The 27,528-nt window shown below is 50.1% G+C and overlaps 1 protein-coding gene across 3 annotated transcripts in view; it reads left to right on the top strand.

Annotated features, from left to right (window-relative positions):
• NEDD4L (NEDD4 like E3 ubiquitin protein ligase) overlaps nt 1-27,528 on the top strand; it is a 335,730-nt gene that overhangs the window by 80,548 nt on the left and 227,654 nt on the right. The gene's annotated exons all lie outside the window — the stretch shown is intronic.

The raw sequence follows: 27,528 nt of genomic DNA, 5'->3' as shown, positions 1-27,528 counted from the left end.
CTTTGCAGCAAAGCTCTGCTCTTGAATGAATCCATTGTGCTCCCCTCTGCCCCCTGCACGTCTCCGCCAGCAATAAAACAGGTGAAATTGTCTTTGCTCTGAGTCACTGCTTATTTTCCGGAGACTGTCAAAGGCCTCTGGGGAAGCATTCGGGACTCTGTGTTGCTGTTAGCAGTGATCACGTTGGTGATCACTGGTTCTGATGACAGCGTTGTGGGAAGGAGTGTGGGTTTTGGGGGTGGACAGACCTGAGTTTGAGGCCCAGCTCCCCCACCATGAGTTCCTCGGGTTCCCCGTTTCCTTCTGCGTGGGAGGGGGATACGAACACTGCTGATAGGCTGCTGGGGATGTTGGTTTTGGCACAAGTGGCTGGTGCCTAGGTTAGTGCCCATCAGCAGATGGCGGGTGCAGGGGGAGGGTGGTGGGGTCGTTCTCGCTGTCCTGCTGGTGATCTGGGTCCTTACTGTACAGACCCCCCTGCTGGTGAATTTTAAAAGCGGCTTTGATTGTCTCCCAACCATGAAGCTGTGGGAGAAAACAGTATAAATTATTCAGGTGGGAGAAAATATGAGCCCTTCCCCAGTATTATCACAGAGAGGCAAGGAGGTTGGTTGGGGCTGTGATGAAATAAATAATCTTGAGTCACAGCCTCAAATAAAGTTCCTCTCACCATCAGGGTGGGGTTGGAAATGAGACAAAAGATTGCTCCTTTCTTTGAACGTCCAACTGTAAATTGTCCTTATTTTGAACATTGAAGTGCTACGTCACTTGGTCTGGTGATGGTGTTTACTCGGTCTTGTCATTCCTACCCCGGGTGTGAAAGCAGGTCTGACTTCCTATGCAGATAATCGTAATTCATAGAAAAGTTCTGCTTTTCCCTCTAGGCTAGACTAATGTGTGTCGTGACTAGTGTTATGAATACATATGTGTGCATTTGTGTGTATATATATCATTTAGATGGAATGTCCCTAAGAGGGGTGTTTGAACATTTTCCTGACTTTCTAAATTGAATCCTGGAGCTGGTGCCTGTGGTTCGGGAACCTGGCTTGGCCCTTGCATTCCCACCCCTGTCTGCTGCACCTCTGCCACTCTGTGAAGGCGACCATGGGGTTCTGGTCACAGCAAATTCCAGATCTGTGCAGGCAGGCCCAGTTTTGTCTCTCTTGCCCCCTGCAGTTGTTTTGTTTTGTTTTGTTTTTTTTAAAGTATTTATGTGATTGATTTGTCAGCACAAGCAGGGGGAGCAGCAGGCAGAGGGAGAAGCAGGCTCCCCGCTGAGGGAGGAGCCCAATGTGGGACTCGATCCCAGGACCCTGGGATCCTGCCCTGCGCTAAAGTCAGATGCTTAACTGACTAAGCCACCAGGGCGTCCCAGCTCTGCAAAATTTCTAATTGAATTTGAATCACCTACTTTAAAATTCTGATTCTCACTTCTTGCCTGCAATTTCCTTAAGTTCTCAGAAGGAATACCCCATCGTGTCTTACACTGGGGCATCTAGGAACTGGTGCTGACAGAGTCCTCGGACCTGCTGTAGCCAGCAGCGGGGCTCATACATGCTAGAAACCTCCATGGCTTCTGAGCGGCAGAATTTGGAACTCCAGCTATATAAAAGGAGTTTTGGGAATCTTCAGTTGAATTGCACTCTGTTTTGTAGAAACATTTGCGTTTGATGCATATTTCTCATTACGGGCTTACCCAGGTCTCTGCGTTCAAGAAAGGATCTTTCCACTTAGAGATTTTTTTTTTAAGATTTTATTTATTTATTTGACGGAGATCACATGTAGGCAGAGAGGCAGACAGAGAGGGGGGAAGCAGGCTCCCCGCTGAGCAGAGAGTCCAATGTGGGGCTCCATCCCAGGACCCTGAGATCATGACCTGAGCCGAAGGCAGAGGCTTTAACCCACTGAGCTACCCAGGTGCCCCTCCACTTAGCATCTTAGTGCCAGATATTTATAATGAAGAGTCTCGAAATGAGAATTGAATTTTAACATCTTTATGCAACAACAGAAGGAGCTTGAAAATGACAAACCTCGCCTTTCATAATTTTTTCTAACAGTTTTAACTATTTCAGAGGAGTCTTTATCTAGGATGTCTGATTGTCAAGCCACTGATACTTGGATGCAGGGAGAATCTGCAGAAACAGATTGGGAGAGGGGAGATCAGCCTACATGGTTGGATCAGAGTTGAAAACCACCCGGTTGATGGACAAGAGGCAGGATGTGCACGTGGCCATGTTTCCGGTTAGAGGTCAGGAGGCCTGGCTCCCGGTTCTGAGTTGGAAGTGACTCGTGTCACTGCCCTTTCATGTGGCAGCTGCTGACAGTCCTAGCTTGCTTTAGAAGTGTCCTCTCAGGGGTACCTGGGTGGCTCAGTGGGTTAAGCCTCTGCCTTTGGTTCAGGTCATGATCTCAGGGTCCTAGGATCCAGCCCAACGTGGGCTCTCTGCTCAGCAGGGAGCCTGCTTCCTCCTCTCTCTCTGCCTGCCTCTCTGCCTACTTGAGATTTCTCTGTCAAATAAATGAATAAAATCTTTAAGAAAAAAAAAGAGAAGTGTTCTCTCAACGCTTTCAGGTAGAGGATTATGTCCCCGTTTGCTGGTAGGGAAACTGAGGCTGAAGAACACCTCTGCCGGGCTGACTTGACATGTAACACCGGACTCATCCTCGTTAAATGGATCGCAGCGGCCTGATCTTGCCAGAAGGGTTTGGGGTACGTCATTGATGGTAACTCCAGACCTGGACATTTCAGTAATTCTTGTAAGTCTTCTCAGAAAGGCAGTTTCGTTCACTTCCATGCTTCCTCCTTATCTGCAGTGATGACAGGCAGGCTCTGCAAGATGTCATAGATCTTCCGGACCCAGTGCCAGTCATGCCACTGCGCTGTTCCGGGGTCAGAAGTTAGCCAGCAGGAGAGCCCACAGCGGGAGAGCCCACGGCGGGAGATTAATGTCGGGACCCCCAGGGCGCTGTGCCGGGCCTGCTTTCTGCTCCCAGGTCTGCGGGGAGGGAGGCGCAGGGTGGTGAGCACAGGGTGGTGAGCACAGGCAATGGGAAGTAGTTGAGCCTTCCTGCTGGGGGCCGGTCCTTAGAAAGCAGTCACGGGGTTGGCTCTGTGCCCGCAGGCCTGGATTTCCATAGCCTGCGAGGAAGGGAGGAGAGAGGCAGGAGGGGGGCCAGCTCCAGGATGCTTGCGGGTCAGGGTTAGGGCACCAGGAGGCTCTGTTGTCTCACACCCAGGAAGGAAGAGAGTTAACGAACAGATAAGGTGGGTAGGCCTTTCCTCTGTGGTGTGACCTGGAGCATCTAAACTACTGCTTTAGGTGTGAAGTCCTAGCTGCCTCTTAGAAATAGTGGGCGCTTCAGTCAATGTTTGTGGCGGTGGTGGTGGCTTCTGGGACTGCTGTTGGTTCTGCTCTCTCTGGCCAGAACAGAAAATACTCTCTCGAAATAATGGTTGCAGAGAGCATGGCCTCTCTTATCTTCCAGGCCGATCTTAAGGCCATTTTACCGATCTCCTTGGAACATTAGGAGTTCACAGAGAAAGACCGTTTTTCTATTTTATTTTTAAATTATTTATTGAATTTACTAATTATAAAAGTAAATAGTGGGAGGGAAAAAACCCAAAGAAAAAGAAGAGAGAGGGACGCCTGGGTGGCTCAGTCGTTAGGCCTCTGCCTTCGGCTCAGGTTCTAATCCCGGGGTCCTGGGATGGAGCCCCGTATCGGGCTCCCTGCTCCATGGGGAAGCCTGCTTCTCCCTCTCCCACTCCCCCTGCTTGTATTCCCTCTCTTGCTGTCTCCCCCCCCCCAAATAAGTAAATAAAGTCTTAAAAAAAAAAAGGAACGACGACCCACCCTCTCAGCTGAAGTGGGAGCAGGGACCAGTACCCTTTCAGCATATGTGAACCCCGTTCTCTGTAGGCAGGCAGACCTGCTTGTGAGATGCACGCCCCAAGAGCTGCGTGGGGCCTGCCTGGCCTGGTCTGTCCCCCAGGCCCCTGGAGGAGCCCCTGATACGAGGTGGGAGCTGGGGAGTCACCCCCACTGAGCCTGCTGAGTGTGCCTGGTGTCAGTCTCGGGCAGAAGGGTCCTGGCCCCGAGACCTGCTCGCGCAGGAGTGGAGGCTGAAAGCAAAGGGGGTCACTCTGGTTAATCTGAGAAAACCCAGAGATGGTCCCGGCAGGAAACAGGTGCCCCCCTTCCCTCCCTCCAGGGCTGTGGGAATGAGGGAAGAACGGGGGTGACCTGAACCGCAGTGGTGTGAGGAGGCCTTGCAGCTGTGGTGGAGCCTCTGGCAGCGGCAGTAGGGGTGGGGGTGGGGGGGCTCAAGGACCGTGCTGGGTGGAGCGGGAGTCGCTGCTGAAGGCCCGTGACGCTGACAGTGGGAAGACCTGAGAACGCAGCCTCCTCTGGAGCCTCCCAGGGAGCCGGCTGGAAAGAGAGTTGGGGAGTGCAGTTTGTGGGGTCCTCAGCCAGGTGTCGCAGAGCAGGGAAGGGGAGGGTGGCTTTGGAGTGGAGAGGACCCTAAGTGGCCAGCGCTGGGTGCCATTTTGAAGAACTGGATCTGGAATCATCCTCGGCTCTGCTCTGACGTCGCTTTCTGTTTTTGCTGTGGATTCTGTATCAAGGGCATTTTCCTGTATCAACAGATAGAGCTCTCCTCCGGCTCTCTGGCGTGCCGGTTCTGGAGTCGGGTTCCAGCGGGACTGCTCATTAAGGGCACGACCGACTGGTTTCTGTTACGACTGAGGCAACTTCTTCCTTGTCTGTAAAGTGCACCCAGTTGCGAGGATTAAATAAATTTATGTCAGAGCATTAGCAGCTTATCCTGGCTGACATAACAATGCTAACGATAGGAAATAATTACTAGTCTGATGGCTTTAACCAGCCCCATTCATGAGGTGATATCTGGTGAATTGTTTGGTTTTTTACCCCCATGAATATTCTTGTAAATGCATCTTTGCCCTCTTGTCTGGGTGCTTCTGTCTGGTGGGTTTTTATAGCTGTTTGCACCAAGCTCTCTGCTACTTACGCCTTTCTTATGTTTTGCCAGATTGCCTTCTAGAAATACTGTACCAGTTTTCAGTCTTACTTCTAACAGAGTACCTGTCCCCGTGCCGCCCCCCCCCCTTCACCAGCCTGGCTATTGTCACTTCTTCCTGCTCTTTGTCAATTTGCTGGGCCGAATTTGCTGGAGGCCTTGCCGGCTCAGTGACCAAGAGAGGTTTCCTCACAGTGTCTCCCCGGGAAGTGGGGATGGTAAGAGAGCGCCCGTCTCCCAGCCCTGGTGAGGACTACAAGGCACCCTGTGGAGAAGGGGTGACTCCGTGCTGGGCTTTTGGAGTTGTTAACCTTTCATGAACCTCTGAGTTAACTTTGGCTCCTTGTATGTGGGTTGGTCTGTTGACCCTCAGGAAAGGAACTAGGGACACTTGAAATTGGGGTGTGGGGACTCTGGGATGACAGTTGCAGAGGTGGAACTGTTCTAAGTGGTGGCGAAGGCCAGCGAGTCTGTGGGTGCTTGAGGTGGATGTGGGCACAGATGCTTGGGGATCAGAGGCCATTTAGGAACTGAGAGTGTCCTATGGGTGTGGGTCCTCACGTCATTTAGGGTAATGCAGGGTTTGGACCAGAGAGGAAGATGGTGACCCAGGCTCCAGTGTGACCTTTGAAGAAGGGGTAGGAGACAAGAGTGTTGGGTGATGGGCCAGGTGGTCTGTGGCTAATATGGCAAGTATATAGGATCTCCTCACCGCAGTCAGAAAGGTCTCTACACATTGCCCGGGTCCCCTCTTACAGCGGAGTCGGCCCCAGGTGAGAAGCACTGTTGTAGAGTGACCCGAGTTTCTGCGCAGCCTCTGCCTCTCATGCCACATGATCTTGGACCAGTGACATCTCTTTCCCTAAGCTTCTGTGCTCCCGTCTGTGAATTATCTGGTGGTTATTAATGCCACTGCTCTGAATGCTCATTTTTGGCATAAACAGGATTGCTAAAATGTTAATTTTTCCTAAATTAAGAAGTGTTAAGTCACTGTAATGTGAATAAAGCAATGAGGGAGATCGGCGAGTATTTCCACTGTGCGTTTGCTGATTACATAGTGCGGGCTTGATTCCTCCTGCCCATTGCCCAGTTTTCTTTTGTTTATTTCTCATTTGGGGTTTTGCATGTCCTATTCGTGCGTGTGGCCTCTCTCTGTTACCCTTGTCTTCTCTGCCAGCAATCTTCTCCATGTGCCGGGCCCACCTCTCCTGGCGACCTCTGCGACGCCCTGCAGAAGGCCAGGCTGATGGGGGGCCTCACCTGTCAAGGTGTGTGCCCCTGGGGAAGGAAACACGACCTAAGGAGCTCTTCTCCTTGTCCCCTTGGAATCACCTGTCTGAAGATTCTTTGACTGATAATGCGTCTTACTGTCTTGCTTAATTAACCAGTCAGACACTTGAGTGCTGTTTTCTCTTTCCAGCTCAGTTCGTCTGCTCAGGCTGCCAGAGCAAAAATACCGCGGGGTGGGGCTCAAAAAGCAGACATTTATTTCTAGAAGTTCACGATCAAGGTGCCAGTGGGATTGTTTCTCGAGGCCTCCCACATACAAGGAGCCCAGTGTATTTGCCTCGGGTGGGACAGTGCCGTTTCTTTCTGTGAATCCTCCGGCCAGTTGTGTGATTGTGAAACCTGGAAGTGGGCAGAGAGGAAGCCTTTGCAGAGGGAAGAGCTGACCATTGAAAGTGTTCCTTTAAGACACGGTGTACCCGTCCCCGTTTACTGAAGGCGGAGGCGCACCGATCGCTGATGTTACTTACCTGCGCCGAGTGCTAGGTCTGTCCTTCTGTTTCCCGAAGACCGAGCCCTGTGGGGTGGGAGGATCTGGTGTGGCGGGGGCAAGCCCCTGGGGCACCTGCAGTGTGACGGGAGATGGGATAAGAGCACATGTTTCTGGAGAGGAGCAGACCAGAGGCACATGTTCCTGGGAGGCGAGGCAAAGGTGGTGTCCCTACACCTGTCACCTGGCAGTGGAAAGTTAACCCTCGGTGGCTGCCCGGACTTCCGCATACTCTTGAGAACTGCTCATGCCCTTGGGTTTTCCAGCATCACCGCACTTGTAACATCTAGCATATTTGTGGTCTCCTCAGTGAGATGTCTCGCGTTGAAGGAATGAATTGATGCTACCTGGTAAGACTTGATGGTGCGGGAGGAGGCTTTGCCTTCCTGGGACACTTGAAAACTGAAATTCTTCCACAGCCCCTAGTAGTGCTGGGTTACCTCGAGATTCCTGAGCTGGTCATTCAGCTCCAACACACTGGACCTAGTTTACTTCTTGTGGAAGGATTCTTGTTCAGACCTCAGGATTGGGAACTTTTTTAGGAACGAGTCCAAATGGGCGTGGTTGGTTTTCTTAAAAGGAGATGTTGCTTTGGGGGAGGAAATGTAAGAAAATGGGTGGATTTAAAAATGTACGAACACTACAGAAGTTGAGGATTTTTCTTGAAGACGAAATGGGCAACCGTGAATTTCTCTTGAAATTTTGAGTGAGAAATGAAGCTTTTCTGGGGAAGGGAATAGATTTCTGTGCATTTTGTCTGAGTAAGGCTCCTCCCAGTATTAAATATTGAATAGAACTGTTAGATTTTTTCTTTTTTTAATTGGGAAGAAAGGTGGGTTTTAATTGGGAAGAAAGGTGGGTTTCCTTAGTTGTTAAAAGATTTTAATGAAAAATTAAATATAAATGGCTGAATAACATTCTGTGTGAAGGGGTGGTGCATTTTCGTTCTGGAATTGACAGACCTTACCTGCTGTTCACCATGCTGGCCTGGGCGATAGTCCTTTGTGTTGATAAATTCTAACTACTGGTTTGAAACCTGTTTCTGGTGCTTTTTAAAGGGTGGGAATTAAAAGCACCAATTATTTGGCCTGACAAAGCGCATTTTAGTTATGAGATAGCTAGATTGCTTTGAGTATTTGCTTAGGAGGAGACTAGAAGGACCCCCCTCTCCCCCCGAGAGGGACACCCGTATTCCTTCAGGTGACTGGTCCCTCTGTGAGCAGGCTGGTTCTGCCTGGTGGCCGGTTCATGGCTGTGGGGGTTGGTGGGCACCAAGGCTGGGCACTGTTTTCCATGCTGGGGGTGGGGCTAAGTTCATCGAGGGTGGTGGGCCAGAGTGACGTCCTGCCTACTCCTCACGCCCCTCTCCTGCCTTAGGTAAGTTAGTGGAAATCCCAGAGTCCTCGGCTGCAGGAGGACTTTTAGCTTTGACTCTTGGGGAATTCTGGCCACACCTCAGTCAGATTTAGATTAGAATCAAAATCCACTTTTGAAAAAACCCTTGTGGGGGATGTGGGTTAGGCTTCTGCCTTCGGCCCAGGTCATGATCTCAGAGTCCTGGGATTGAGCCCCGCCCCCTCGCTCTGCCTGCTGCTCTGCCTACTTGTGATTTCTCTCTCTGTCAAATAAATAAAATAAAAATCTTATAAAACCCTTATGGGCAGGTTTCACAACTTCCTCGGGTATCATTTTCTGCTGCCTAAACTTAACTTTTGGAGTCCTTCCTTGGCTTACATGCTTATCTAAAATGATCATGTAACCAATGCCCCCTCTGCATACAGACGACCGGCCCGGAGTGGGGGCTACTTCCCGCTTAGGCGAACCCTGCCAGGGAACAGCCTGTTTGCAGACCCCTCTCCTTATGTCTGCTCAGCCGTTCACCTTTTCTCCTCCTGTGTCTTTGTCCTCTGCGGTCTGTCCCAGCTCCATTACTCATACTGTTGGGATGTTCCCTGTGTCATGGTTTGCTTCAGGTCAGGGATGAGTTGTAGTGATTCAGGATTTAAACTTCTGGTGCATAGCAGGTTCTCAGTGATGGTTGCTAAAAAGGAAGAAGGCCCAGAGCCAGTGTGAAAATACGGAATTCCCCCCAGCTCAGTAGTTCACAGGACGGCTGTGGAGGGTGAGCCTGGAGGCTGGGACTGGCCCCGCTGGGACTGCGTGTGTGTGCATGTATGGAGGGGGCGGCCTGGACGGGGCTCACTGGTAGTGTAAGTAGTACCGGACATGTCGGGTCAGGTGTCACTAGTGACTGAACGGACTGGTACAAGAGCATCAAGAGGAGGCTATGTGCCTGAGCGGAGGGCAGACCTTGTGCAAGCCAGAGCCCTGGAGTGGGGTGACTGGGGTGCCGGAGTGTTACAGGCTGGGCCCAGGGAGATAATGTGATCACTGATTCCCGCTGGGAAGGGTGCAAATGCATATATTGTTCACTCACGTTTGATGAGATCAAGTGATCTGTTCTGTGGGATAGGAGGGTGGGATCAGCGAGGTTCAGTAAATACTGGGGGACACAGAAAGAAGCTGTTGGGTCTTAAAGTGGTTCTGCTTCCTCATACAGACAATCTGATTTCTTACTTTGAAAGTATAATAGGTGCTCTTTGGAAGAATAAAGGTAAGTGAAACAACAGCTCAGACATGATTGATAATTAAACCCAGGTGCGCCTGGGTGGCTCAGTGGGTTAAGCCTCTGCCTTCGGCTCAGGTCATGATCTCAGGGTCCTGGGATTGAGCCTGCATCGGGCTCTCTGCTCAGCGGGGAGCCTGCTTCCTCCTCTCTCTCTGCCTGCCTCTCTGCCTACTTGTGACCTCTGTCTGTGAAATAAATAAATAAAATCTTAAAAAAAAAATTATACCCAAAGTAGGGGAAGCCTCCCCTACTCTTGCCCCATAAAGAACTTTTGGTAATGTGTGGTGGGTGTGTTTCCCCGGAGGGACTCTTGGTAAGAGTTACTGGTGGGGGGCCGCCTGGGGGGCGCAGTTGGTTGAACATGTGATCCTTGCTTTCCGCTCAGGTGATACCAGAGTGGTGGGATGAGCCCTGTTTCAGACCCCACGCTCAGTGGGGAGTCTGCTTGAGATGCTCTTTCTCCTTCCCCCGCCCCTCCCCCATCTCTTAAAAAAAAAAAAAACCTTACTGGGGTGCTGCCAGGCGTAGGAGCAGAGGAACAGGGAACACAGAATGTGTTCAGCTTTTGGTGTACGACCCCAGTTGCCCTTGCCAGCATCGCTGGCTGAGAGAGAGAGATTGATTGAGATTCAGGGCTGGGCTGCCAGAGGAAGGGGTGTTAGGGTTGGAGACGCAGATCTGGGAGCCCTCAGCATTTAGAAGCTTCAGTGGCTTTCTGCACACATTTCCCTCCGAGTTTTCCCTGGGAAGAGGGGACTGAGCTCATCGTCCCTGCAGATGAGTCCAGAGCCGCCAGTTGGAAATGGGAGATCTTCAGAGCTGTTGCAAAATGCCCGTTTTACTCCGTGGTACTTCCTTATTTGTTTTAGTGTGACCTCGTTCCCGTTCCTCGGAGGTGATTGTGCTTCCGAATCACCCGGGAGCCTGTAAACACAGATGGCTGGACTTCAGCCTAGAGATTCGGATTCTGATTGTGGAGGTCTGGGTGGGGCCTGAGCATGTCCACCCAGTTGCCAGTGGGTGGAGGTGCTGGTCGGCAGGGGTCCATACTTTGAGAACCACTGTCCCACTCATTGAGACTTCCAGAAAAATCGGTGCCCAAGACAATGTTCCTCGCAGGTCTGGTGGCTTCCCAGTACAACATCCTGCATAGAACTGTGCAAGGAGGGAGCCCCCGCCCATCGGGCGGAATGCACAGGCTGTACGGCAGGTGCTCGCCTTCCCTGTGAACAGCACTTGGAGGGAGGCTCGTGTCTTCCCTGTGTGCTCAGGACTTCAGGGGACAGGAGGCGAAATGAGCTCGCCCAGGCTGTGGAGGGGGGCCCGGCTGCACTGCCCCCGAGGGTGGGATGACTTCTGTCAGCAGCTTTCTCATCCTGTGGATAAATCGGTATCTGTCTTCCTACAGTCTCTCATTTGAGAATTAAATAATCATCCTCACGATGTGACAGGCTCTTCATAGACGGACCTGAAGGAACAGCAGAGGCTTTGCAGAAGGTTCAGAATGTGTCCCAGGGCCCGAAGCTGTAAAGATTTAAATTAGATCTGGGAAGAGGTTGACATTTGTGTCTCCTGAGGTACATGTTGGAAGATTTGAAGGAAGAGCAAGTAAACAACATCAAGCATCAACGGTCTAAACCAAGTACACAGTGCTTGGCCTCAAAACTAAATATTAACTTCCAATAACAGAAAAAAGCCCAGCATTAAACTGAGGTTGATAGACAAAAGAATGGAATAAAAGTGTGCCATAGAGGCTTAACCCACTGCCTTCGGCTCAGGTCACGATCTCAGGGTCCTGGGATCGAGCCCCGCATTGCATCGGGCTCTCTGCTCAGCAGGGAGCCTGCTTCCCTCTCTCTCTCTGCCTGCCTCTCTGCTTATTTGTGATATCTCTCTCTCTCTGTTGAATAAATAAATTTAAAAAAATCTTTTAAAAAAATGCCATAGAAAATCCTTAATAAAAATGGGGACTCCTGGGTGACTCAGTTGGCAAGTGTCTGCCTTCAGCTTAGGTCATGATCCCGGGGTCCCGGGATCAAGCCCTGAGTTGGGTTCCCTGCTCAATAGGAAGTCTGCTGCCCCCTCTCCCTCTGCTCTTCCTCCCTACTGCTCCCCCCTCCCCAATAAATAAATAAAAATCTTTACTATAAAATAATATAAAAATGGACATGTGAGGGGCGCCTGGGTGGCTCAGTGGGTTAAAGCCGCTGCCTTCGGCTCAGGTCATGATCCCAGCGTCCTGGGATCGAGCCCCGCATCGGGCTCTCTGCTCACCGGGGAGCCTGCTTCCTCCCTTCTCTCTCTGCCTGCCTCTCTGCCTACTTGTGATCTGTCTGTCAAGTAAATAAATAAAATCTTTAAAAAAAAAAAAATGGACATGTGACATGGGCCTTAAAAAAGGGCCACTTTCCAAGGGAAGTTCCCTGTAGTGAAGACTGTGCACTGGCAGCCCTTGCTTTGCACAGCCGTGTGACACATGAACTTGGGCACCTGCAGAGCAGAACTGCCTCTGTGTCTCCTGGGCCCCTTGGAACCTGCACTGTCCTCGCGAGTAGAACCCGCTCAGAGTGAGCACACCATGGCATGAGAAGGGAGGTGCAGGGCTTTGTGCGGTAACCACAGGTTTGGAAGGAGGGGACGGTCACGGCTTCCTCAGCCACCATCTGGAACGGAAGGTTTTTTTGTTTTTGTTTTTTTTTCCCTAAGATTTTATTTCTGTGAGAGCGCAAATGCATAAGCAGGGGGAGGGGCATAGGGAGAAGCAGACTCGCCGCTGAGCAGGTCGCCGCTGAGCAGGGAGCCTGACACGACACCTGTGACACACATGACATACACGGGGCTCCTGTGGCTCCATCCCAAGACCCTGGGATCAGGACCTGAGCCAAAGGCAGATGCTTAACTGACTGAGCCACCTAGGCACCCCTTGATTTTGATAGTTTTCATTTTTTAAAAATATTTAATTTATTTATTTGACAGAGAGAGACAAACACACACAGCCAGAGAGGGAATAAACCAGGGGGAGTGGGAGAGGGAGAAGGAGCCTTCCTGCTGAGCAGCAAGCCAGATGCCAGGCCCAATCCCAGGACCCTGGGATGGTAACCTGAGCCGAAGGTAGACGTATAACCCGGTTGCCCCAACTTTGATAGTTTTAATAAAACAAATCAAATTGAGTACTGAGGTGAAATCGTTTTGTCTTACTTCTTTTTTTAATGAAAAAGAAATTCATTTTTTAATGAAAAATATAAGCTTTCTGTTTTTAGGAATATTTTTAAAAAATTTATGATTCAGAACATAAGGTAAAATTCCAGTAAGCTAGGAAATACAATGTTTCTGTTACTTTCTTAATGAATGACTGATGTTAGGTCTTTGTGATAAAACGGTGTTGCCTGATGTGAGGCTCAGCCGGAATGTGGAATCTGATACTGTACATTAGCACATTGTAAGGCTGTAAATTCTGCCTTATAGGAAGCAGAGATTCTGCCCAGAAAGATCAATAATCTTGCGTATTTGTTTCCTTTTTAAAATTTTAAAAAATACTTATTTGAGAAAGAGAGGAACAAGGGGTGGGGAGCACAAGGGAGAGAGGGGAGGCAGATGCCCTATTGAGCTCAGAGCCTGACCAGCCGCGTCAGCTGGTCCCAGAGACCTGAGAGCACGGCCTGAGCCAAAACCAAGAGTCAGGTTTAGGTTTAATCCACTGAGCCACCCAGGAGCCCCCTTGTCTCCTTTTAAATGTGAAGTCAGTGACCATGAAGGTTTTGTCTTGGTATACTGGTATGAGACAGACTTGGTGTGTGGCTGGCTTTCAGGCACTGAGGTGAACAGAAGGCAGGTGAGGAGTTAGGATGGATTCAGAGGGGCTGCTTCCTGGGCCACAGGCCACGAATGGTCACACAAATCCTATTAGCCTTGTCACCCAGCACCTGCTCTCCTGTGGTTGATGCCTACAGCATTCCAAGGCTTGTGGCACTGGGTGCCGTGGCTTCTTGAAGTTTCTAATGGGACAGCTCAATTCCATTTGCAGCTTTTCCCTAGCTGTGGTTTATCTCCCGGTGCTCGTTGGAGCTGGTGGTAGTGCTGTTTCGGTGTTGCTCAGTTGGGCTTTCTCTAGAGTAGCCCAAGCTAACCTCAGCTGCCCCTTGCACCAGCGACCTCTCGCCCTCTTACACGGCGTTATCTCTGAGAACGACTCCAGCCACTGCCCACCAAAAAAGTTTTGCTGTTCTTTATGAAGGGAATTTTAAACATCTCGAATAGAGCCAACTAGCCAGAGTTAATCCTTTTTGAAATAAGGTGTGGAATAGGAACCGCAACAGAACCAAAAAACATATCGATTGCATGTGCTCTTATTTCTGTGGGTCATTTCATTCATGATATTTTGAAACTGGTCGCAAGTAAGCCTTCCTTTTTTAAAAAAGATTTTATTTATTTATTTGACAGACAGAGATCACAAGTAGGCAGAGAGGCAGGCAGAGAGAGATGGGGAAGCAGGCTCCCTGCTGAGCAGAAAGCCCGATGCAGGGCTCGATCCCAGGACCCTGAGATCATGACCTGAGCTGAAGGCAGAGGCTTTAACCCACTGAGCCACCCAGGTGCCCCAAGAAGCCTTCTGATTTATGAATCACCTTTTGTGTTTTACTGTGAGAGAGGTGGGACTGTCATTACTATTTGTTTTAGAAAAATTACACGTGTGTGTGTGTATACATATAGAAAGCATTGTGTGATCTTGTGTGAATCCTCTCGGTCTGAGTTTCGGGCTCCTCATGGGCAGGCCTTCTCAGATCACACCCCACGGTTGGGAAGGGACATCAGGGATCATCTGGTTCGTCTTCCCCCACCCCATCCCCCCATACCTGGTGATAGTTGTGGCAGGTGGCAGGCCTTTGCTCTCGCACTGGTGCTAACCGGTCAGCTCTGGGCCTCAGGAGGCCACCTGCTCTGTGTTTGACCAGGCTTAACAATCCAGAATTTCCTTCCCTCTGTAAGGCACATCTACGCCCTCATTCCCTGGTTGGAGGTTTGCCCTCAGCAGCCTCAGAACAGAAAATATCTTGGCTTCTGCCACCCCACCCCCGCTTCCCACAGAAAGAATCTGATGATGGTTGTTAAACCAGGTTAAACATTCGTGTGATGTTTGTTTATTAACTATCCTGGATACTTAAAAAGTTTTTTTTTCTTGAGTTGTTAATATATTTAAGCGGTTTTAAATTCAAGCTTTGAGAAGGCTTTCATGCAGTGAGGCGTCTCTGTGTGTCTATCTCACGCACCTTGGTCCCTAGCCAACTCATTTCTGTCCTCAGTCCATCAGTGATACCATTTTCTTGTGTCCTTACAGACTTTTCTTCCACACATGCCAGTAGATAACGTGAGTGTGTCAATGCATACACACATCGCCTTTTTTGTCCATGGAGGATGTCACACCCTGCAAAGCCTTCTCCCCCGCAGCCTCGTCATGCATGGCTGGGGTTTGTGCAAAGCTGCCCGTAGAGCACATCCTCTTTCTTACGGTTGCTTCATGCTCTGTGGTACAGATTTTGTCCTCAAAGCAAAATAACCATCCTCTTCCTAATTCCTGCACCTTGGACTCGATCACAAGGCTGGCCCAGGGTGCAGTGGGACGACATTCCTGGCTCTGGACCTTGAGTAATGCAGGTGGTTTACTACTGTCACTGTGTTGAGTCATAATAGAGCTTGAGATAAAATAAAATCCCCAAGGGGCGCCTGGGTGGCTCAGTGGTTAAAGCCTCTGCCTTCGGCTCAGGTCATGATCTCGGGGTCCTGGGATCGAGCCCCGCGTCGGGCTCTCTGCTCAGCAGGAAGCCTGCTTCCTCCTCTCTCTCTGCCTGCCTCTCTGTCTACTTGTGATCTCTGTCAAATAAATAAAATCTTAAATAAAATAAAATCCCCAAGATTTTTTTTTTAAAGGAAGCGCTATGCCCAACATGAGGCCAGCACTCACGACCCTGAGACCAAGAGTTGCATGCTGTGCCCACTCAGCCAGGCACCCCAAAACTGCAAAGATCCCCCCATTTTTGGTGCTCTTCCCTCCTGCCCCCTGCACAGAACCAGGCAGCCAAGCACACACACACATCCCTGTAAAATTGCACTCTCAAGGTTGGACCTGTCCCTCATCTGATGTAAGCTTGTTGGTTTCTGATCCGGTTTTCTGACATTTTCTCCACTTGTGTGTGTCGGCTGTAAATTGCATTAGCCTGCCATCCATCCTCACCCACATTTTCCAGGCTCACAGTGTTTCTGAGTTAATGATAAAGACTGAGACCCAACACACCTCTGCGACCCCACCTCCCTGGAGTTGTCTGATGGTTACACTTGGGTTGGGCACTGACCACGAGGTACCACTCAACCCCACCCAACTTAATATCGGTTCGCCCTCCTGTCGTCTCCTCGTCTAGAGGAATATGATCGTGGTTTGGCCAAAGTCTCTGTACACTAGGTATGCAGCCTTGGAGCTGTAAATCTTATCAGAAAAGGAAGTAAGTTTGCAAGTCTTATTCTTGGCAGACCTTACTTATGTAGAGTGTTTTCTTTTTCTAGCTGATGGCAGACTATTGAGTAATTCACCCAAGAACTTTGTTTTGGATTGATGTCATTTATTCACCCAGCCGTTTACTCCCCAGGGAACATTTGGGTGCCAAGGTCTTTACTAGAGTCTCGGAAAGCTGCGCTAAGCAAGCTCCGTGCCCCCCGCCCCCCAGCCTTGACCAAGCCTTGACCATGACTCTTGCTGCTCCCAGTGATCTGCCTGGCGGCTGCCTTCTCACAGCTCTGTCTTTGGCACAATAGCTAATTTTAAGATTTTATTTTTTAGACTAACCTCTACACACAATGTGGGGCTTGAACCCACCACCCCCAAGATCAAGGGTTGCACGTTCTACTGACTGAGCCAGCCAGGTGCTCCATGATAGCTAATTTTAAAAGCAGCAACAATGAAGGGTGAAAGAAGCCATCTGGGGCACCGTGGGAGGCCCTCATAAGCCGGGGAGCCCTGGAAAGACATTTTTCAGAGAACGTGTTCCGTTAGCGGAGAGAGAGAGGAACCAAAGAGCAAGTTGGTGATCTGGCAGCGGGGAAAGCTATCCTAGCCCAAGTGTGTCGTTTATAGTACGATTCATAGCTGCTTTTCTCTCAAAGTTGGGACATTTGCCCACCTCTTGTGTCTGATTCCTTTGGGATCATGACAGATTCCCTCAGCCACTGTGGGAGGTGACTCCTCGGGATGAGTAGTAGAGCTAGTAGTCCTGGGCATCGTCCCAGTTTTGGGGCCCTGGTTCCCCCAGCTTGCTCCTCCCCCCACCTCAAGTGAAGTCAGGAGCAGAGGATAGGAAGGCTGAGGCTGGAGCATGAGCGTGGGTAGTTACCTCAGGGGATCTTCCTCTCCCTCCAGGAATCAAGAACAGGGATCTCTTGAGGTGGCAGCCAGCCTCGGAATGATCTGGAACTGTGGGGCTGCAGATTCTGGAACACCCACGGTTTCACCTGGTTAGCTGGCCTGTGAGGAACGCGCCAGGCCCGAGGCTTCAGATGCATGCAGCAGGCTGTCTCCTCACTGTAAAATCTAAAACACTAAGTGTGTTTCTTACCAGCTTCGTTCAGGTGTGTCCTTTTCAGGATGCTAGGAGCCCTTGGCACAGGGACATGAGTCACACTTCTGATCCTGCGTGGGGAGATTCAGATACGGGACCACGGAACTCACTCCATGGCTTGTGTTCTTGGGGGCCGCCTGAAACCCAGACCTCCCACATCCTTCTGGTCCAGCTACACATTCCAGAAACCCAGACTTCACTTTACTGGAGAGGAGAGGTCAGAGTTACGACTGCCATGAAAAATACAGAATTTTAGATTTTTGAGCTATGGTTTTTGGCTTTCAACAAAGTACAGTTGTTTATTATGATCATTTTTAGAACTATAAACAGAAGATAATTCTTGTGTTAGTGATCTTGGGGGAACTTAAACACGTTTCCTGTCTTATGATTAGAAGTTAGGAACAAAAGCGCCGTTGATAAATGGATTCTTTGAAAACTTTTTACATGGAGTTCGACCAACTCTTCTGGTAAAAAAGAGAATTTTTAATTAGCGAAAGAGAGCGACTCTGTGCTTTGTGCTGGAACTCCTGCCAGCTCATTCATTCCGTGGCGCTGTTCAGTGGCACCCTCCTTTCCCATCTGCGAGATCGCTGAATTACGGGGGATTCTTGGCGTACGAGAACTGAACATTTCTCGTTGAGATCCACTCTGAAACTGTCCACACCTGGAAGGCTTCACATTCTTGCTGAGGTGTACGTCTGAGTCCTTTTAGGGGGGAGGCCCGTGGGCCTTTGAGCACCGCCCAGTACATGGCGGATCCCGGCCCTCACCCCGCCTGCTCCCCCACCTCCTCTAATTTAGGGACCGGTTTTCCAGGGCAAATGGTCGCAGAGTGGTGAGATCTGTAAGGAACCCTGAACAACACCATGGCTCAACTCCGTTCAGAAGTCAGAACTGAAACAGGTGTAAAGCTAAGGCTTGGAAGGCATCGTAGTTGTGGGAGGCGAATTCATTGCGAGCAGTGGGGGGTCGGCCTGAGGCTTGACAGAAGCTTCCAGGTTCTGCTCCACGGACAGCCTGGCCTCTTGCGGCAGGTGGGTGTGGCTTCCTCCCTTGTCACGCATCTCCTGGCTGCGGGCCCTGGGTCCTCTGGCCTCCCTCCAGGCGGGCTTTGGTGGTGGGCTGTCCCCCCTTCACCCTCCTCTGGTCTCCCTGCCTTTTTCCTACGCACCCTTTCCCTCTGAGTATTATCCATGATGTCTCCTCTTCGAGGGACCACGGACAGGGTCCTGTTGGGATTTTACCCCTCTTCTCGCCTCCCACATGCCTTTCGCTGTGACCAGTGTGCAGGACAGAGCAGCCTGGTTACGATGAGCCTGGCCTCATCAGCCGGGCTCCCCGGTCTCCGTCGCCTGCTTGATTAGGCCGCGGTCCCCGCTGTCCCGCCATTGTGTGATGATACAGAAGTCAAGTCGCAGGGACGGTCTGCTCTGTACCATACTGGCTTCACATGGCTTCCCAGCGGTGAACTGGCCTGCCGGCCTCCCGTGTCCCAGAGGGAGTCTTGCCCTTCGCACACGGGATCCCAGGAGCTCCCCCTTCATCTCCAGGGAGCTGGATTCCGCAGCTGGATTGCGTTACAGTCGGCTGAGAGGGGTCCCTTCCTCCCTCTCTCCCTTCCTTCTTTCTGCTTTTCCACCTTTCACAGGATGTTGTTCAAACCCTGCTTCGTTCTTGCCTTGGGGTGCAGTGCCCTTCGGAGCAGCCCCAGCCGGCGGAACTTCCTGTGAGCGTGGACATGTCCCGTCGTCTGGGTCTGCCTGTCGTGTCGGCTGCGGTAGCCAGCCCCTAAGCATATGGGTCTGTGGGGAACCTGAAATGTGGCTCATGTTAACTAAGGAACTGACTTTTTTTTTTTTTTTTTAAGATTTTGTTTATTTATTTGACAGAGAGAGAGAGATCACAAGTAGGCAGAGAGAGAGGGCAAAGCAAGTTCCCCACTAAGCAGAGAGTCTGACATGGGGCTTGATCCCAGGACCCTGAGATCATGACCTGAGCCAAAGGTAGAGGCTTAACCCACTCCGCCGCCCAGGCGCCCCGGAACTGACTTTTAATTGTAATTGATTTACTTCAGTTTAAATAGCCCCACGTAGCTGGCGGGTACCGTTTTGGACAGCGCAGCCACGTAGCTGAGAAAGTAAGACTCATGTACGGGGACGAAAGGCTGCAGTGGCTTACTGTTACTTACGTGCCAGACGGCATGATCAGTCCGAAGCCGGGCTCGGAGGAAGGAGCGGGGTCCCCCGCTCTCAGTGTCAGTGTCTGACCTCTGTACCCAGCTCTGGTTTCTGAGCGCTGACTGCCTCTTGGACATCTCTGCCTGCACCCTGGCAAGGCAACTTCAGATCAAGACATCCACGTTCTCCTCTATTTCCCTTCGCCTCAGACTCACTCTCCTTCCTTTATTTCCTGCCATCGGGTAGCAGCAGCCCCCGTTACACCCAGACCGGGAGCTTGCGGGGGTGCCTTCTTCTCCTTGCAAAACCAGCCTGTCACCCGGCCATGCTGTGTGTCCCCCACACCCCTACCCTGGAAGAGCTTTGTACCCAGTCCCATGTCCTCCATTCCCCAGAGCCACGCTGCACTCTCCACCAGAGCAGTGGAGTGGGCCTTGTAATTTGTGTCCTGTCCTCTCCTCCCTGGACTGTCTCTGCTCCTGTCATCCAGTGAGCCTGTCCCTCGTCTGCTGGACATGTCTGTCCTGTAGCACGTAGAGGATGATGTCTGGCCTGGGCATCTCCCCTGTCTCTCTGCACATTGATTTGCTCTCCATTTCGAGGTACCCTCATGCTGCTTTTGTCCTCCCTTTTCAAAAGATTGTTCCTCCCTTTTTCTCCGTCTTTAGGGCCTGGCTCACATGTCTGCTCCTCTGAGGCTTGCCCCAACTTTCTGGCCAATTTCCTTCTCCCCGCCCCTTACACATACATCATTTCTTCCTCCTCTGAGTTCCTGTAGAAGATACCATTCGCTGCTGTGATTAAGTTTATTGTGTCGTCTTGTAATCGTGTATATGTTGTTCTCCTGGGACATAGAAAGCGAAGTCCCATAGGCTTGAACTCTGTCTTACTGACTCCTTCCATCACTGTTCTCAGAGTAAGCACCTTGGGTTTCCTGATGACATGGATGGGAGCAGACCCATAGGGGAAAGGTGGGTGCTGTGTGGGCCTATGCCGTGAGGAAGGGAATTGGTTCCCTGCGAAGAATGTAGGTAGTAGGGATAAAGCTGGCTGTGGTGAGCCTTCACTGCTGGGCTGAAGGGTTTTAATTAGACCCATTTATCCATGAGGAAGACCCGCTGTTGTAAGGGAGAAAGGACATTCTAGAAAGGTTGGACTGATGAGGTGGCAGGTGAATTAGGATGGAGAGAAGCTGCCACACGTCAGTAGCACCTACTCAGGGTAGGGACATAATAGATGCACAAGAGCTTTCGGAAGAAGGAGCGATGATGAGGTGACGGTGGTTGGTGTTGGATCACCACACGTGTCCTGTGGAGTTACTGGCATAGAGTGGACCAGGGTCTGCCCTGAGACAAAGCTCCCTGCCAGGATGATGTCAGTGAGGAGCGCAGTCATCGGAGGGTTTGCCTGGGTCTGGAGGACCCAATTCGAGATAGTTCATTCACGTGGCCGTTAGCGGGAGGCCTCTGTCGTCACTACCTGGACTTCTCATAGGGCTTCTTGAGTGTCCTCACAACATGGCAGCAGCTGGCTTTCCCCAGAGTGAGTGATCTGAGGAGAGAGCTACGGTACCTTTAATGACCTAATCTTCAACTTTTTCCATATTGTGTTTATTAGAAAGAAGTCACTATGTCCAGCATCCAATTAAGCCCTGCCTCTTGAAGAGCAGAATTTTAGGAAGTTGTGGACGTATCTTAAAACCGTGGCACATAGGGACCCCTGGGTGGGTCAGTCGGTTAGGCGTCTGACTTGATTTCAGCTCTGAAGCCCCTTGTCAGGCCCTGTGCTCAGTGGGGAGTCTCCTGGAAGTCTCTCTCCTTCTCCTTCTCCCAGTCTCGTGCTCGCTCTCAAATAAAAAAAAAAAAAAAAAACCCCACAAAGAATGATTTCTGAAAGTTAGTCATCTTGAGCATTAAAATCCAGATTCTGCTCTGGAGGGCCATCCTTTTAGCTCTCCTCATTTGCTCTGTTGGGCATAATAACGGCCATCATCTAGCAGAGGTTGAGAAATGGAGGTTGTGGACAGTCCTGGGGTTCTGCATTTTTCTCTGGAACTATTATCCTTGGGACTTGGGTTGTTGAGAATGTTCTGTGTAGGGCTGACCGTCGGTGAGCCTGCAAGTTGGGGCTCTTTGCTGTCATGAGGGTTATCTGAGCTCGGCTGGACATGAGGTTCAGTATTGGGCTCCTTGGCTATGACCCCCTGTGTCTTTGTCCTCAACCCACATATCTTGGGTTTCTCTTCCCTCCTGTCTTACAGGTCTTACAGGTCTTACAGGTATATGTGTGTTTGACCTCCGCGCTTGATGGTGAGCCCCTCCTGGGCACAGAAGCAGGCGTCTTGCTTACTTTTGTGTTCTTTCTAGCACAGCGCATTGAACATAAATGTCACTCAGCACATTGTTTTGAATGAGCAGTGAGAAGGTCAGAGTGGAGAACCGGGACAGAGGAAGAAGGTGGGAGAGGTAGCAGCAGTGTGAGGCCAGGGACCCATCAAGGGAGTGAAGAGGGGAAAGGTTTAGAGAGCAGGAACTGGGGTAGGAATACAGAGCAGGAAAAGGCAGAGCTGAAGAGGGCAGGAATAAGGGATGTGGTCGGGGACAGCAGGGGCTTTAGAAAATTTAGAGAGATGGTGGAACAGGGTCTTGGCCCATAGCCGGAGCAAGAGCAGGTGGGAGCGGGAAGAGTTGTGGTATTACTGTGTAGTAGGCACAGTTTGGGCACTTTCTGTATGTTGGCTGATTTAATTTTTAAAGCAACTGAAGTTAATGGACATACATGGAACTTGGATATATATTTCAGGGTATAAAGCTACTTACTGATCATCCCTTTGAACCAGGAGGTGTTTACTGTGAGCCTGCAAGTGTTGTGGGTAATAGTGAGAACGATAAATACACTGTAGAATATGGAACATAAATGCGTGAATTAGGGACGAAGGACTAAGATGTGCAGGCCCCTGATGGAGGTCTTCCTTGTCTGCAAGGATGCCTGGGGTCCCTGGAGAATCCCGTGGAGAAGGAACACTGTTTCCTAACCCAGATATCACCCTTTGTGGCAGGGGTGGCGTGGGGTGGTGGAATCAGCTGCCATTGTGAGGGATAAGGGCTAAAATACCAGAAGTTGCCTTCTTGGGGCGTGTGGGTGGTACAGTTGGTTAAGCGTCCTTCTCTTGGTTTCAGCTCAGGTCGTGATCTTGGGGATCTGGGATTGATCCCTGCATCAGGCTGTGCTTAGTGTAGAGTCTGCTTGGACTCTCTCTCCCTCTTCTCTGCTCCAACCTCCCCTCCCCCGCCGCCAGCTGTGTGGGTTCACTCTCTCTCTCCCTCACTCAAATGAATAAATAAAAGTCTTACAAAAAAGTGACCTTCTCAAGGTGGATTCCTAGGAGAAAATGTAAATTCTAGTATCTTTCTTTGAGTTGGAAGTTGAGGTTTATTTTATGATAGGAGTAATTTTGATAGATGATGTATTTTAATAGGCTTTGTTGGGGGGGACATGGGAATTTGGTAACCCCTTCCCCACAGTTGATACGAGCAGGTTTCCGAGCTGGAAGTAGCGGCCTTACAAACGAGCCTTCAGAATCCCCCTTTTTAAAGCTGGGACTTAGCACCGAGCCCTCAGCGGTGGCTTGCGCACCTTATCTTGTTTTAGGCCTTCAGGAAGAGTTAGAAAACGAAGTGGAAAAGAAAAACACATGTCAAATGCATAGAGTCGTCCCCGTTGTGCAATGACTGTGCGAAAACAGATGAATAGTAGCCGGGAGAGACCCCGAGGGTCATGAGCAGACCCAGTTTTCGGCCTCCCCTCTTCTCTGCCTGCACTTCCCCTGCCCTGCAGAGTCTGACTCCGGAGAATATCTTCGTTGTCGTGAGCCGCCTTAGTTAAATATTGAATTCTGCTGGAGCCGTCACCAGGGCCCGCAGTGTCATGCGTAGACTTTATGAAAGTAATAAAATGCCTCAGAAAGTCTAGTTGCTCGGCTTGTCGCCCATTGCAGCTGATAAAAGTAGTTACCCACCTGATCATGTGTTTCTTTACAGGGTGATGATGGGTTGCTTATCTGTATACACACTGAGTGTTGATAGGAAACCCAGATAAGTTTTTGCTGTATGCCTGAAACCTATGTGTCAAAGCGATTTTTATAGAGTAACATTCTCTTTTCTGCTCCCCTGCCCCATAACTTCGGAGGGAGGTGAAATTTCCTGTCACAGCTGCTTGTAAATAGTGTAAGTGCTCAATAAAGGCTGTTTCCTCCTTTCACCTCCCAGCTGTTGCTGGGGTGTTACAGAGAGTGGCCTTTTCACATCGCCCGGATGGACAGCTGTGTACCTTTTTGAGTTAGCTAAAATACAATCTTTAGGTTTTTATTATGACAAAGGTGAATCACTTTAGAAATACAGGGGCCTAAATTCCTAAGCCTGTGATTTTAAGTTTTTCTTCTTTTCCTTATGTATTTTTCTGGAGTTTCTCCAAAAGTTTAATTTCCAAAGAAGAATATTTAATGTTTCAAAAAGAAAAAATGTAGATGATCAGAAAGTTACCCATTATCCAGAGGTAATCGCTGCTGCTGTATCCTTTCGACATTTTTTCTGTGCTTATACGTAATGGATATTTATTAAAAATTGAGATTATATTGTATATCAGTAAAGGCCAACTCCTATAGCGACCTTCAATTTTCAGTGGGAAGAAACAGTACAAATCTATTTCCAGCTTGCTGTCCTGGCAAGGTGGGTAGGTGATGGTAGAGGGGGAAGGTGAAGTGGAGAGGAGGGTCTCTCCTGCTACGCTCCTTTTTCAGAGTTTTCCCCTTCCTGGCCTTCAGGATTTTCTCTGTTGAGCTGGGAGAAGAGAGTGGAGGGAGGATGATCAGAGGGGGAAAGTCTTATGGGCCAGGTCAGGAAGATACATACTTCATTTCTGTTCTCCTTCCACTGGCCAGAAGTTAGTCACATGACCACCTAAACTGCAAGGAATGCTGGGGAATGTAGTCCAAGTAGAACAGCTATCAACTGCCTTGCTTATCTCTAACTCACTTGTATAATCCATTTCTGAAACTTTTTTTTTTTTTTAAATAAACCAAGTTGTTTATTTCAAACATGGTCACCTCTCCATCTCAATCCTATGCGAAGCCCCCACCATCTCTTGCCATCTCTTTCTAATTGGTGTGTTTCTGTTCTCGTTCCCTACAGTCTGGTCGCACACAGCAACCAAGGTGATCTTCTAAAAACTCACGTCACATGTTACCGGTCCCCTGCTGAGAACTTGCCAGAGATGGTTGCCGTAATGCCCACTTTCTAAGGAGGGTGGCCTGCTGGGGCTCTGGCCCCACCGTACCGCTCTGCCCTCACCTCTCCTTGCAAGGCCAGACCTGCTCCCCGAGGCCTTGGAACTTGCTGCCGCCTTTGTATGAAAATCCCCACCCCCAGCATCACCCTCCGTCTCCTTTGGTTTCAGCTCAGGTGTCTCCTCTCCAAAGAGGCCTTTCCCGACCACCAGTCTCTCCTCCCTCTCCCCCCTGCTTAGTTGCTTTTATTGACCCGTCATTAAAGCACTTACCACCATCAGAAATTCCTGTTCACAATATATATTTATATTCTGTCTGCCTTCTACATTGTATTCCTTGAGGCAGGAACTCCGTCTTGTTCATATCTGTTTCCCTAGGTAGTGTGTCTGGCCCATGGTCGGTACTTAGTAAACACTTGTGCAATGAATGAAGGTCATTAGAGAATCTCACACAATTTTTTTAAGAGATTTTATTTATTTGAGAGAGAGTGTGTGCCACGAGCATGAGCAGGGTGACAGGCAGAGAGGGAAACAGACTCCCCACTAGGCGGGGAGTCTGGCACAGGGGGCCCGTCACAGAGCTCCATCCCAGGACCCTGGGATCAAGACCCAAGTTGAAGGCAGACGATTAACCTACGGAGCCTCCCAGGTGCCCCAGAATCTCACACGTTTGTAATGACAGTGTTGTAGCTCATTGCACAGAATTTTGCTGTGAACATTTAACTGTCTACATTTGAGGGACTTTTGCATTTTTTTTTCCCAATTAAGAAATGCTTTGGTGACTGTCCTTTCAGCTGTTCTTTGGTTTGCTTTGTGCACGTATCTGTGCTTATTTTCTTAGGTTTGATTGCTAAATGAGAATTTATTTAGTGGAAAGCTATGTGTACAAAATTTTAAAGTCTCTGTAATATATTACCCTTTGCCCTCCAGACCCTCAATTTGTGTCCCCCGTGTAGTTGAGAGCCCTGGCATACATACAGCTCGCTTTCAGGAGTGCCGGAAGCTCGGCGGGACAGGGTGGAGGTGGGGCATTTTGTCTGTCTGTACTGCTGTACCCTAGATCTCAGAACAGGTGCTCATGCTTACCAGATGAATAAATCAGCCTACATAAAAAAATTCTACTTGTTCCTTCAGTGAAGTTTATTTTTACTCATTTATTCGTATAAATGTTCCCTGACTTCAAAATGTGTGCTTTTTGAAAAGTTCTGCCCAGTATAAGAACGAAGAACATTCCCCCAGTGTTAATATAAACCTCGGAGAAGCGGAGTGAGCTGGGCTTATCTTACTGCTCAGGACCCAGACACGAGGCACTTGAGCCCCCTTTCAAGTTGGTGGCAAGTCCAGGACACTTCTTGGGATTTTTGAGACTCCCAAGGGCTAGGAGATAGAGAGACCGCGTCTTACAGAATTCTTATCTTTCGTTCTGTGACTACGTGTGGATTTCCATCTCACATAGCCCCTTGTTTATTCCCCCAACGCGGTGACCAGTGCCAGCCTGAGGTGGAAAGACTGCCACCCTGCCCCAGCTGGGTGTGGAAAGTCACTGTCTGGGTGTGGAAAGTCACTGTCTGGATGGCCAGATCCACCATCTCCTTCCGCCAGCGCCCAGGACTGGCCTGGAGACTTCGCACTTCCTTTAACACCGTCCACCTTCCGTGGGTACCGACCGAGTTGTCCCCTCTCTGCACAGGGGTGTTTGGGGGAGACTTGCTGGTTGGAAGTCTTTGTCATGGAGTTGGGGAGGGCCAGAGAGCTGGGATGTGGGGAGGCAGGAAGACAGAAAAGTACGCTCCTCTCCAGCTGTTCCCTGTCCTCATTTCTTCTGAATGGTTCCTGGAACATTCCCTCTCAGGTCAAGTCTTAACCCCTTCGTCTGGCAGACGAGGATCTCGTGTTCACCCATGATCCTCAGCTTGTACACATCAGTGGGCCTTAAACTCGCCGAGTGCTAGAAACTCTACAAGGTGCTGCCAGATTTTTACCCATGTGTTAAAAAAAGTGCATCCACTGCGGCATTCCTTGAGTTGAGTAGGTCATCAGAGAGGTCTAATGGGAAAAATAATAAGGTCTAATGATGGGCAGTGGGGTGCAGTGTGCTGGGAGGATCAAAAGAACCATAGCCCGGGTCATAGCTGTGCTAACTGGGAATTCTTGATGACCGGTGGTTGAGGTGAGTGGAAGGGAGAGAGGTCAGGGCTTCAGTGCCTGCTTAAAAGAACCAAGGGAAGGTCACTTAGCCTGGCAGCTTTGGGAGGCCCTTGGAGACACTGCTAGGCTGTAACAAAGCCATGTTTTAGTGATCCCTCCCTTGTCTTAAGCCTTTCATGAAGCCCGCCAAGCGCATGAAATCCAAGCTGGAGTGCGGACCTCGTTTGGAAAGGGATCCTAAGCACACACGAGTTGGGAAACCTATTTGCGTCTCTGCTGTGTGTGCGTGTGGGGCAGCCTTGTGACAGGGGTAGGTGGTCCGAGGGAGGGAGGGAGGGAGGGATGGAAGAATCCTGGAAAGTAACCATCTCCAGCACGGTTCCGGGTGCTCAGTGTGTGTACAGCTCACTGACCAGGTCTCCATGGCCGCCGGTCTCCAGGTTTAATTTCACCCTGCCTCTTTCAGCATAGCCTGTGTAATTGTTTGGATCTTCTTTCCTTCAACCGGGTCCTGAGCGAACACAAAGGCTAGATGGCTTTCACAGTCCTCCTCTCTTGCCTCTCCGTGCTCCTGTCCCCAAGGGCTGCACCCCTGGCCCTTTCCCCTCCTCACCCTTCCTGGGTTTGTTGTTCTGCGCCCGTGGTTGTAACCGCCGGCTACCACTCTGCACTGATCACTTCCCTGTCTGACCCGTACCAGATGTCCCTCCCATGTATCTAGTCTTTTTTTTCTCTCCTCCACCTGGTTGTTTCATAGATGCCTTGGATTCAACTTACTGTTGTCTTTTCAGTTCATGTTAACACTTAGTGACCCAAAACTGAAACTTTGAGAGCAAGCCACCTCCTCTGGCCTGGATGTCTTAGCCCTTA

Source organism: Martes martes, assembly GCF_963455335.1.
Source record: "Martes martes genome assembly, chromosome: 13".
Classification (NCBI taxonomy): domain Eukaryota; kingdom Metazoa; phylum Chordata; class Mammalia; order Carnivora; family Mustelidae; genus Martes; species Martes martes.
Note: the sequence above shows the minus strand (reverse complement) of the source record. Positions and strands in the feature narration are given on the sequence as shown.